The 10,446-nt window shown below is 40.2% G+C and overlaps 1 pseudogene; it reads left to right on the top strand.

Moving 5' to 3' along the window:
- The first annotated feature begins 1,084 nt into the window (after positions 1-1,084).
- On the top strand, positions 1,085-7,852 carry LOC137769179 (amine oxidase [flavin-containing] A-like; annotated as a pseudogene).
- Positions 7,853-10,446: the final 2,594 nt, after the last annotated feature.

Genomic DNA, 10,446 nt, shown 5'->3' with positions numbered 1-10,446 from the left:
GATTTGAATATACCCTCTTCTAATAATCATAGTAATTGCTGGGTCTCCCTATATGGACTATCAGTAAAGAAAATAAATCCAAAGCAGGAAGTTAAAGTCAGTTAAAATTTATGAAGGCTTCACATTGATTTCTATTAAAGTTAAGCACTTTTAAAGCTGGTTTTAATTTTGTGTTTGATTTGAGCCTCAGATTCTTCTTTGGAATTGCTATTTTAAGAGAGCATGTGGGAGGAGTCAAGATGGCGGTGTGGGAAGCTGCGGAGCTAGCGTCTCCCCACAACTAGGGCGCCTGCCTGGCCGCTGGTGGGGGACTCTGACCCCCAAGGAGACGGGAGGACCCCCAAAGTGAACTGGTAGGATGTAGGGGGACCAAAGGGAGAGGAGAAGTGGAGGCCAGAGAAGATCAGTGCCCCCGAGGCCAGGGAGATCGGGAGAGGCAGGCGGGAGGGGCCGTCCAGGAGGAGCGGGAGAGGAGCGGAGGGCGACTGCCCTGTCCACTGGGGCCGCGGGAGCCTCTGACCTCCCAGGCTGGTCCCCTACAATCCAAAGCCCCCTCCAGGCCAAGTGGGTTCTTGGGGGCATAGAAGGGAGGCCGGGGAGATCAGGAGAGGCAGGCGGGAGGGGCGATCCCAGACCCCAGACCTGAGGAGCAGGAAAGGAGAGGAGGGCGACTGCCCCACCCACTCGAGCCCAGGAAGCCTGCTGGGCTCCCAGGTGAGGTCCCCCGCTCTCTGAGACCGGGGTTGGGGGGGCACACCTGGGCCCCTTCTGTTCCTTGAGCCTAAGCCCCACCCCCCCCACAGCCCCTAGGGCCTTTTCCAGCACTGTGGGTCCTGAGCATTGGCCCCGCCCACCACCCAGACCTCTCCCTTGCTTAGGCCCCGCCCCCCACAGCCAAGGCCTCCCCCCCCCCTTTTTTTTCCTTTCCCTCCTCCTCTTTCTTAATATTGTGGTACTGATGTATCTTCCAGTTGTTGATTCATCTATATTTTTATTTTTACATTCTTTCTAACATGTCTGTTAGGTTCCTGGTCTAATTTTATTTTTTACTTTATTTTTTGTTTTTGTTTTTTTGCCTCCCCACATGGCTTGCGGGATCTTGATTTGCAAGCCTGGGGTTGGGGGGACGCTCCTGCAGTGGGAGCTCCGAGTTCGAACCACTGGACTAACAGAGAACCTCAGACCCCAAGAAATATTCATCAGAGTGAGGTCTCATGGAGGTCCCCATATCAGCACCAACACCCAGCTCTACCCAATAGCCTACAAACTCCAGGGTTGGAAGCCTCAGGCCAAACAACCAATAAAACAGGAACACAATCCCACTCATGAAAAAAAAAAAAAATGAGATGGCAAAATAATATGTCACAGATGAAGGAGCGAGGTTAAAACCTACAAGACCAAATAAATGAAGAGGAAATAAGCAATCTACCTGAAAAAAAATTCAGAGTCATGATAGTAAAGATGATCCAGAATCAAGGAAATAGAATGGAAGCATGGATTGAGAAAATAAATGTTTAACAAAGATCTAGAAGAACTAAAGAACAAACAAACAGATGAACAACACAATAACTGAAATGAAAAATATGCTAGAAGGAATCAATAACAATAACAGAGGCAGAAGAACGAATAAGTGAGCTGGAAGACAAAATGGTGGAAATAACTGCCAAGGAGCAGAATAAAGAAAACAGAATGAAAAGAATTGAAGACAATCTCAGAGACCTCTCTAACAACACTAAATGCACCAACATTTGAATTATAGGGGTCCCAGAACAAGAAGAGAAAAAGAAAGGGTCTGAGAAAATAATTGAAGAAATTATAGTGGAAAACTTCCCTAATATAGGAAAGGAAATAGTCACCCAAGTCCAGGAAGCACAGAGAGTCCCATACAGGATAAACCCTAGGAAAAACACACCAAGACACATATTAATCAAGCTAATAAAACTTAAATTCAAAGAAAAATATTAAAAGCAGCAAGGGAAAAACAACAAATAACATACAAAGGAATCCCCATAAGGTTATCAGCTGATTTTTCAGTGTAAACTCTGCAGGCCAGAAGGGAGTGGCAGGATATACTTAAAGTGATGAAAGAGAAAAACCTACAACCAAGATTACTCTACCCAGCAAGGATCTCATTCAGATTCAATGGAGAAGTCAAAAGCTTTTCAGACAAACAAAGCTAAGAGAATTCAGCACCACCAAACCAGCGTTACAACAAATGCTAAAGAAACTTCTCTAAGTGGGAAACACAAGAGAAGAAAAAGACCCACAAAAACAAACCCAAAACAATTAAGAAAATGGTAATAGGAACATACATATCGATAATAACCTTGAATGTAAATGGATTAAACGCCCCAGCCAAAAGACACAGACTGGCTGAATGGATACAAAAACAAGACCCATATATATGCTGTCTACAAGAGACCCACTTCAGACCTAGGGGCACATACAGACTGAAAGGGAAGGGATGGAAAAAGATATTCCATGCAAATGGAAATCAAAAGAAAGCTGGAGTAGCAATACTCGTATCAGATAAAATAGACTTTAAAATAAAGACTGTTACAAGAGGTAAGGAGGGACACTACATAATGATCAAAGGATCAATCCAAGAAGAAGCTATAACAATTACAAATGTTTATGCACCCAACATAGGAGCACCCCAATACATAAGGCAAACGCTAACAACCATGAAAGGAGAAATCGACAGTAACACAATAATAGTAGGGGACTTTAACACCCCACTTACACCAATGAACAGATCAAACAGAAAATAAATAAGGAAACACAAGCTTTAATGACACAATAGATCAGATACATCTAATTGATATTTATAGAACATTCCACCCAAAAGTGGCAGAATACACTTTCTTCTCAAGTGCACATGAAATGTTCTCCAGGATAGATCACATCTTGGGTCACAAATCAAGCCTCGGAAAATTTAAGAAAATTGAAGTCGTATCAAGCATCTTTTCGGACCACAATGCTATGGGATTGGAAATCAATTACAGGAAAGAAACTAAAAAACACAAACACATGGAGGCTAAACAGTGCACTACTAAATAACCAAGAGGTCACTGAAGAAATCAAAGAAGAAATTTAAAAATACACAGAAACAAATGATAATGAAAAACAACGACCCAAAACCTATGGGATGCAGCAAAAGCAGTTCTAAGAGGGAAATTTATAGCAATTCAATCTCATCTCAAGAAACAAGAAAAATCTCAAATAAACAATCTAACCCTACACTTAAAGCAACTAGAGAAAGAAGAACAAAGAAAACCCAAAGTCAGTAGAAGGAAAGAAATAATAAAGATCACAGCAGAAATAAATGAAATAGAAATGAATAAAACAATAGCAAAGATCAATAAAACTAAAAACTGGTTCTTTGAGAAGATAAAATTGATAAACCCTTAGCCAGACTCATAAGAAAAGAAGGGAGGATGCAAATCAATAAAATTAGAAATGAAAAAGGAGAAATCACAACTGACACTGCGGAAATACAAAGGATTGTAAGAGACTACTACAAACAACTATATGCCAATAAAATGGACAACCACGAAGAAATGGACAAACTCTTGGAAAGGTAAAAATTTCCAAGACTGAACCAGAAAGAATTAGAAAATAACAGACCTATCACAAGTAATTAAATTGAAACTGTAATTAAAAATCTTCCAACAAAAGTCCAGGACCAGATGGCTTCACAGGCAAATTCTATCAAACATTTAGAGAATAGCTAACACTGATCCTTGTCAAACTCTTCCAAAAAACTGCAGAGGGAGAAACACTCCCAAATTAATTCTACAAAGCTACCATCACCCTGATACCAAAACCAGAAAAAGATATCACAAAAAAAGAAAATTATAGACCAATATCACTTATGAACATAGATGCAAAAATCCTGAACAAAATACTAGCAAACAGAATCCAACAGCACATTAAAAGGATCATACACCAGGATCAAGTGGGATTTATCCCAGGGATGCAAGAATTCTTCAATACATGCAAATCAATCCATGTGATACACCACATTAACAAATTAAGGAATAAAAACCATATGATCATCTCAATAGATGCAGAAAAAGTTTTTGACAAAATTCAACACCCATTTATGATAAAAACTCTCCAGAAAATGGGCATAGAGGGAAACTACCTCAACATAATAAAGGCCATATATGACAAACCCACAGCGAGCATCATACTCAATGGTGAAAAACTGAAAGAGTTTCCACTAGGATCAGGAACAAGACAAGATGTCTACTCTTGCCACTCTTATTCAACATAGTTTTGGAAGTCCTAGCCACAGCAATCAGAGAAGAAAAAGAACTAAAAGGAATACAAATTGGAAAAGAAGAAGTAAAATTGTCACTATTTGCCAATGACGTGATACTATACATAGAAAATCCTAAAGATGCTACCAGAAAACTACTAGAACTAATCAATGAATTTGGTAAGGTTGCAGGATACAAAATTAATGCACAGAAATTTCTGGCAATCCTATACACCAACAATGAAAAATCAAACACTCCCATTTACCATTGCAACAAAAAGAATAAGATACCTAGGAATAAACCTGCCTAAGGAGGCGAAAGACTTGTACTCAGAAAACTACAAAACTGATGAAAGAAATCAAAGATGACATAAACAGATGAAGAAATGTACCATGTTCTTGGATTGGAAGAATCAATATTTTGAAAATAACTATACTACCCAAAGCAATGTACAGATTCAATGCAATCCCTATCAAACTACCAATGGCATTCTTCACAGAATTAGAATTAAAAAATCTTACAATTCATATGGAAACACAAAATACCCCGAATAGCCAAAGCAATCTTGAGAAAGGAAAACGGAGTTGGAGGAATCAGGCTCTCAGACTTCAATCTATACCACAAAGTTACAGTAATCAAGACAGTATGGTACTGGCACAAAAACAGAAATATAGATCAATGGTACAGGATAGAATGCCCAGAGATAAACCCACGCACATATGGGCACCTAATTTACGACAAAGGAGGCAAGAACATACAATGGAGAAAAGACAGCCTCTTCAATAAGTGGTGCTGGGAAAACTGGACAGCTACGTGTAAAACAATGAAATTAGAACACTCCCTAACACCATATGCAAAAATAAACTCAAAATGGATTAAAGACTTAAATGTGAGACCAGACACTATAAAACTTTTAGAGGAAAACATAGGAAAAACACTCTTTGACATAAACCACAGGACGATCATTTTTGACCCACCTCCTAGAGTAACAGAAATAAAAACAAAAATAAACAAGTGGGACTTAATTAAACTTAAAAGCTTTTGCACAGCAAAGAAAACCATAAACGAGACAAAAAGACAACCCTCAGAATGGGAGAAATATTTACAAATGAAACAACAGACAAAGGATTAATCTCCAAAATATACATACAAACAGCTCATGGAGCTCAGTATCAAAAAAACAAACAATCCATTTAAAAAATGGGCAGAAGACCTACATAGACATTTCACCAAGGAAGACATACAGATGGCATGGCCAAGAGGCACATGAAAAGATGCTCAACATCACTAATTATTAGAGAAATGCAAATCAAAACTACAATGAGGTGTCACCTCACGCTGCTCAGAATCTCCATCATCAAAAAAGCTAGAAACAATAAATGCTGGAAAGGGTGTGGGGAATAGGAACCCTCCTACACTGTTGGTGGGAATGTAAATTGATACAGCCACTATGGAAAACAGTACAGAGGTTCCTTAAAAAACTAAAAATAGAACTACCATACGACCCAGCAATCCCACGGCTTGGCATATACCCTGAGAAAACCGTAATTCAAAAAGAGACATGCACCCCAATGTTCATTGCAGCACTATTTACAATAGCCAGGTCATGGAAGCAACCTAAATGCCCATCGACAGACGAATGGATAAAGAAGTTGTGGTACATATATACAATGGAATATTACTCAGCCATAAAAAGGAACGAAATTGAGTCATTTGCTGAGAAGTGGATGGATCTAGAGACTGTCATACAGAGTGAAGTAAGTCAGAGAGAGAAAAAGAAATACCATATGCTAACGCATATATATGGAATCAAATAAAAAAAAAATGGTACTGATGAACCTAGTTGCAGGGCAGGAATAAAGATGTAGACATTAAGAATGGTCTTGAGGACACAGGGTGGGAGGGCGAAGCTGGGGCGAAGTGAGAGTAGCATCGACATATATACACTACTGAATGTAAAATAGTTGGCTGGTGGGAAGCAGCAGCATAGCACAGGCAGATGGGCTTGGTGCTTTGAGATGACCTAGAGGGGTGGGATAGGGAGGATGGGAGGGAGGCTCAAGAGGGAGGGGATATGGGGACATGTGTATGCATATGGCTGATTTGCTTTGTTGTGCAACAGAAATTAACGCGGTCTTGTGAAGCAATTACACTCCAATAAAGATCTATTAAAAAAAAAAAGAAAAGGAGCATGTGAACCGTAAAGGTGTTCCAAAATTAGAAATTAGAGATTTTTACAGGTTACTGGGAGATCACGAGTCCACATTTCATGCTTTAATGTAATAAAAGTCTCCAAATGAGGCACTATCTTTCATATTCATAGCAACAGATGGCATACTAGTTTAGAATTTTTAAGTTGTGAATTGTATCACACTTATTAGTAAAAATAGAAAAATGGATGTTACAGGAAGAGTGGATGGTGTGAAAGGGTGGTATCATGAGGCATGAACCACAGCGACTGTGAGGTGAGACAGGAGTGCTAGGCAGTTTGCATCTCTCTTTGTGAATATCAGTGTGACCTCTGAACCCCACGAGGTGTCTGCCCTGTGGTTCTTGTGGTATGTGAAGCAGTGTGGAGGCACCACTCGGATATTCTCCATTACAAACGGGGCCAGGAACGGAAGTCCGTAGACGGATCTGGTCAAGTAAGCGAGCGGATAATGCACCTCCTCGGGGACAGAGTGAAGCTGGGGTGTCCTGTCACCTATGTGGACCAGTCGGGTGACAACATCATGATAGAGATGTTGGATCATCAACTTCATGAGTGCCGATACATGATTAGCGCCATCCCTCCAACTGTGACTGCCAAGATACACTTCAGACCAGAGCTTCCTTCAGAGAGAAATCAGTGAATCCAGCGTCTTCCAATGGGGTCCATCATTAAGTGCATGATGCAAGGAAGGTCTATCATTAAGTGCATGATGCATTACAAGGAAGCCTTTTGGAAGAAAAAGTATTACTGCGGCTGCATGATCATCGGAGATGAGGAAGCTCCGATTTCAATAAGCCTGGATGACACCAAGCCAGATGGATCGCTGCCCGCCCTCATGGGCTTCATCCTTGCTCGAAAAGCTGACCGCCTTGCTGAGGTCCATAAAGAGCTAAGGAAGAGGAAAATCTGTGAGCTGTACGCCAAAGGGCTAGGATCCCAAGAAGCTTTACAACCGGTGCGCTATGAAGAGAAGAACTGGTGTGAAGAGCAGTACTCCGGGGGCTGCTACGCTGCCTACTTTCCCCCTGGGATCATGACTCAGTACGGAACGCTGATCCGCCAGCCCGTAGGCAGGATTTACTTTGCTGGCACGGAGAGTGCCACATAGTGGAACGGTTACATGCAAGGAGCAGTAGAGGCCGGAGAACGGGCAGCTAGAGAGGTCTTGGATGCTTTGGGGAAGGTGGCAAAGAAAGACATATGGGTCCAAGAACCTGAATCAGAGGGTGTTCCAGCTGTAGGAATCACCCACACCTTCTGGGAGAGGAACCTGCCTCCCGTGACAGGCCTGCTGCTGAAGATCATCAGATTTTCCACATCGGTAACTGCCCTGTGGTTTGTGGTGTACAAATTCAGGCTGCCAACCCGATCTTGAAGTTTCGGCTTCATGCCTTCTGCTTACTCTTTCCCAGCATCATCAAAAGCAAAATGTTGACAGATTGAAAGGCTGTGTCATCGGATCATCTTTAAGTGCACTGATTTAACCCCTCAGTTTAATCTCGGTGTATCACCTCCTTAATTTCCGTAAGATCAAGCTCCATCTTGTGATTTGTCTGTAGACCAGCTTGTGTTGACTGGTAGAAAATTACCTTGTGATTAATTTCTTAAGTTCAAGAAGTTAAAGGTGACGTGCTCATAAGAAAAAAAAAATAGAAAAACACTCAAGTTTTATAATTCTAGTATTCCTTTTATTTTCAATCCCAGTGAAATGGAAATAACATTAAGCTGGAGTGAAAGGATGAATTTTCCTTTACCTTCTAAGAATAACATAGCAGTGACCAGCCTGGGTTGGCTCATTACTCTGATTCCGTTACCATAAAATAGAACAGTGTTTTTGACTCATTTTGCGTCATTAGAAATGGAAAACTTTTAGAGGCAAAGAGGCATTTAGTATGGTTTCATATTAGATGTAAGTCCATAACTATGTATCTAAAACCATCAACATCAACATCACACTCATTACCAAGCATTTGTTTAAATAGAGAGTAGAATTCAAGGACAGGGAATAGCATGTACCCATCCTGCCTAGGGACTGATGTTTGAGTGATGAGTGGCAGGAAGTAATATAATGTAGTATGTCCTAAGAACCTATAAGAAGAGATATTGGAAATAAGTACTATAATTAAAGGTAGTGGTTGAGATTTAAAGAAGATAAATTTGGAACTTCCCTGGTGGTTCAGTGGTTAAGAATCCGCCTTCCAGTGCAGGGGACGTAGGTTCGATCCCCGGTCAGGGAACTAAGATCCCACATGCCGCGGGGCAACTAAGCCTGCATGCTCTAGAGCCCATGTGCCACAACTAGAGAGCCTCTGTGCTGCAACTACTGAGCCCGCACGCTCTGGAGTCCGAGCACCACAACTAGAGAGCCTGCGCGCTGCAACTACTGAGCCTGTGCGCTCTGCAGCCCATGTGCCGCGACAAAGATCCTGCGTGCCACAACTAAGACCCAACACAGCCAAATAAATAAATAAATAAATAAATAAATAAATAATTTAAAGAAAGAAAATTAATTTGCTCTTTTGTTGTATATTATACAACATTTATTTTGCATTAGTTAAATAGGGCCCTCCAAATGACCTTATCTTAAACTTTTTGGAACTGTACACCATTCAAGGTGAAAAGCAGGCTTCTTAGAAAGGAGGTTTATTTTCTCTTTAACATCATTTGCCCTCAGAGTTGTTGGTGTAAACTTGCTATTCTTCTAGGGTAGAAACCAAAGACATATATATATATAATTTCACTAAGTTTGCCATAGGATTATTACTTTCATCAGTAAGATGCTATAACGCTATATAAATGAACTATTTGTAGAGTTCTTGTGAGGCTGAAGCAGTTTGGTTTCACAACAGGATTAGGCAGTTTACAGAAATATCAAACATTTAAAAATAGGGCAGAAATGTATGCTCAGTGCAGAGTTTCCTAAAATGTTTTCTATGGAATGCTAATTCTGAGGGGTGTTGACAGTTCTATATAGTTCTAAAAAGCCCAGTGGCTAATTTAATTTGGGAAATGCTGGGTTAAAGACTACAGGACTTCTCAGAACCTTTAATTTGCTAATATGCATTGAAAACTCTCAAGAAGGAACTTTTATAACATGCTTTATTTTAAAATGTATATTAAATTCATTTAACCAATGAACTCTTTTTCTTTTCTTTTAGCAATATCCCTAGGGACTGGAGTTCTATGGTGAATATTTGAATCACACTGGCATCAAAGTTAGATGTAGAAGCTCTGGAATTAGACAAACTAGCAAGTCATTTTACCTCTCTGAGCCCTGGGTTCTCACCTATACATTAAGAAGAATAATTCCTACCTAATGGGAATATTGGAGATTGCCAGTTCATGTAAAGAACATAGCTTATTATAAGCAGTAAAAATGCTGACTTATCAAAACAGCATTAATTGGAGAAGCAGAGATCACAAATGCAGCCACTGTAATTCTTTGGCAGAATGTACAACAACAAGCCTAGAAAACTGAGCAGTATGTCACCAAAGACAACTGTGAAGCAATAGGAAAAATCCGAACTGTTTTATATTAAAATGTAAATTTTGCATTGGTTTATGATTCATAATTCGATCCCATAATTGAGTCACTACTTATTAAACTGAGTATTTTCATATACGTTATCTCATTTAATCTTCATAAAAAACTAAGACCCAAATGCAGCCAAAAATAAACAAATAAATATGAAAAAAAATTCTCAAAGTGATAAAAGTATAGAGATGGAGAACATATTAGTGGTTGGCAGAGGACAGAGACTTGGGGTGGGAAGCGGGTGGTTAGGAGAGAGGGCCACAGACACAAAGAGGCAGCGCAAAGGAGTTCTTTTCTGGTGATGGAACGGTTCTGTGTCTTGATTGTGGTGATCATTATGTGAATCTATACATGGTATGAAATGGTACAGATCTATACACACCCACACACACACCCACATCAATACAGGTTAAAAAATGATGGAAACTGAGTAA

Source organism: Eschrichtius robustus, chromosome 9 (genome assembly GCF_028021215.1).
Source record: "Eschrichtius robustus isolate mEscRob2 chromosome 9, mEscRob2.pri, whole genome shotgun sequence".
NCBI lineage: Eukaryota > Metazoa > Chordata > Mammalia > Artiodactyla > Eschrichtiidae > Eschrichtius > Eschrichtius robustus.
The sequence above is the reverse complement of the archived record's forward strand: the minus strand, read 5'-3'. Positions and strand labels throughout refer to the sequence as shown.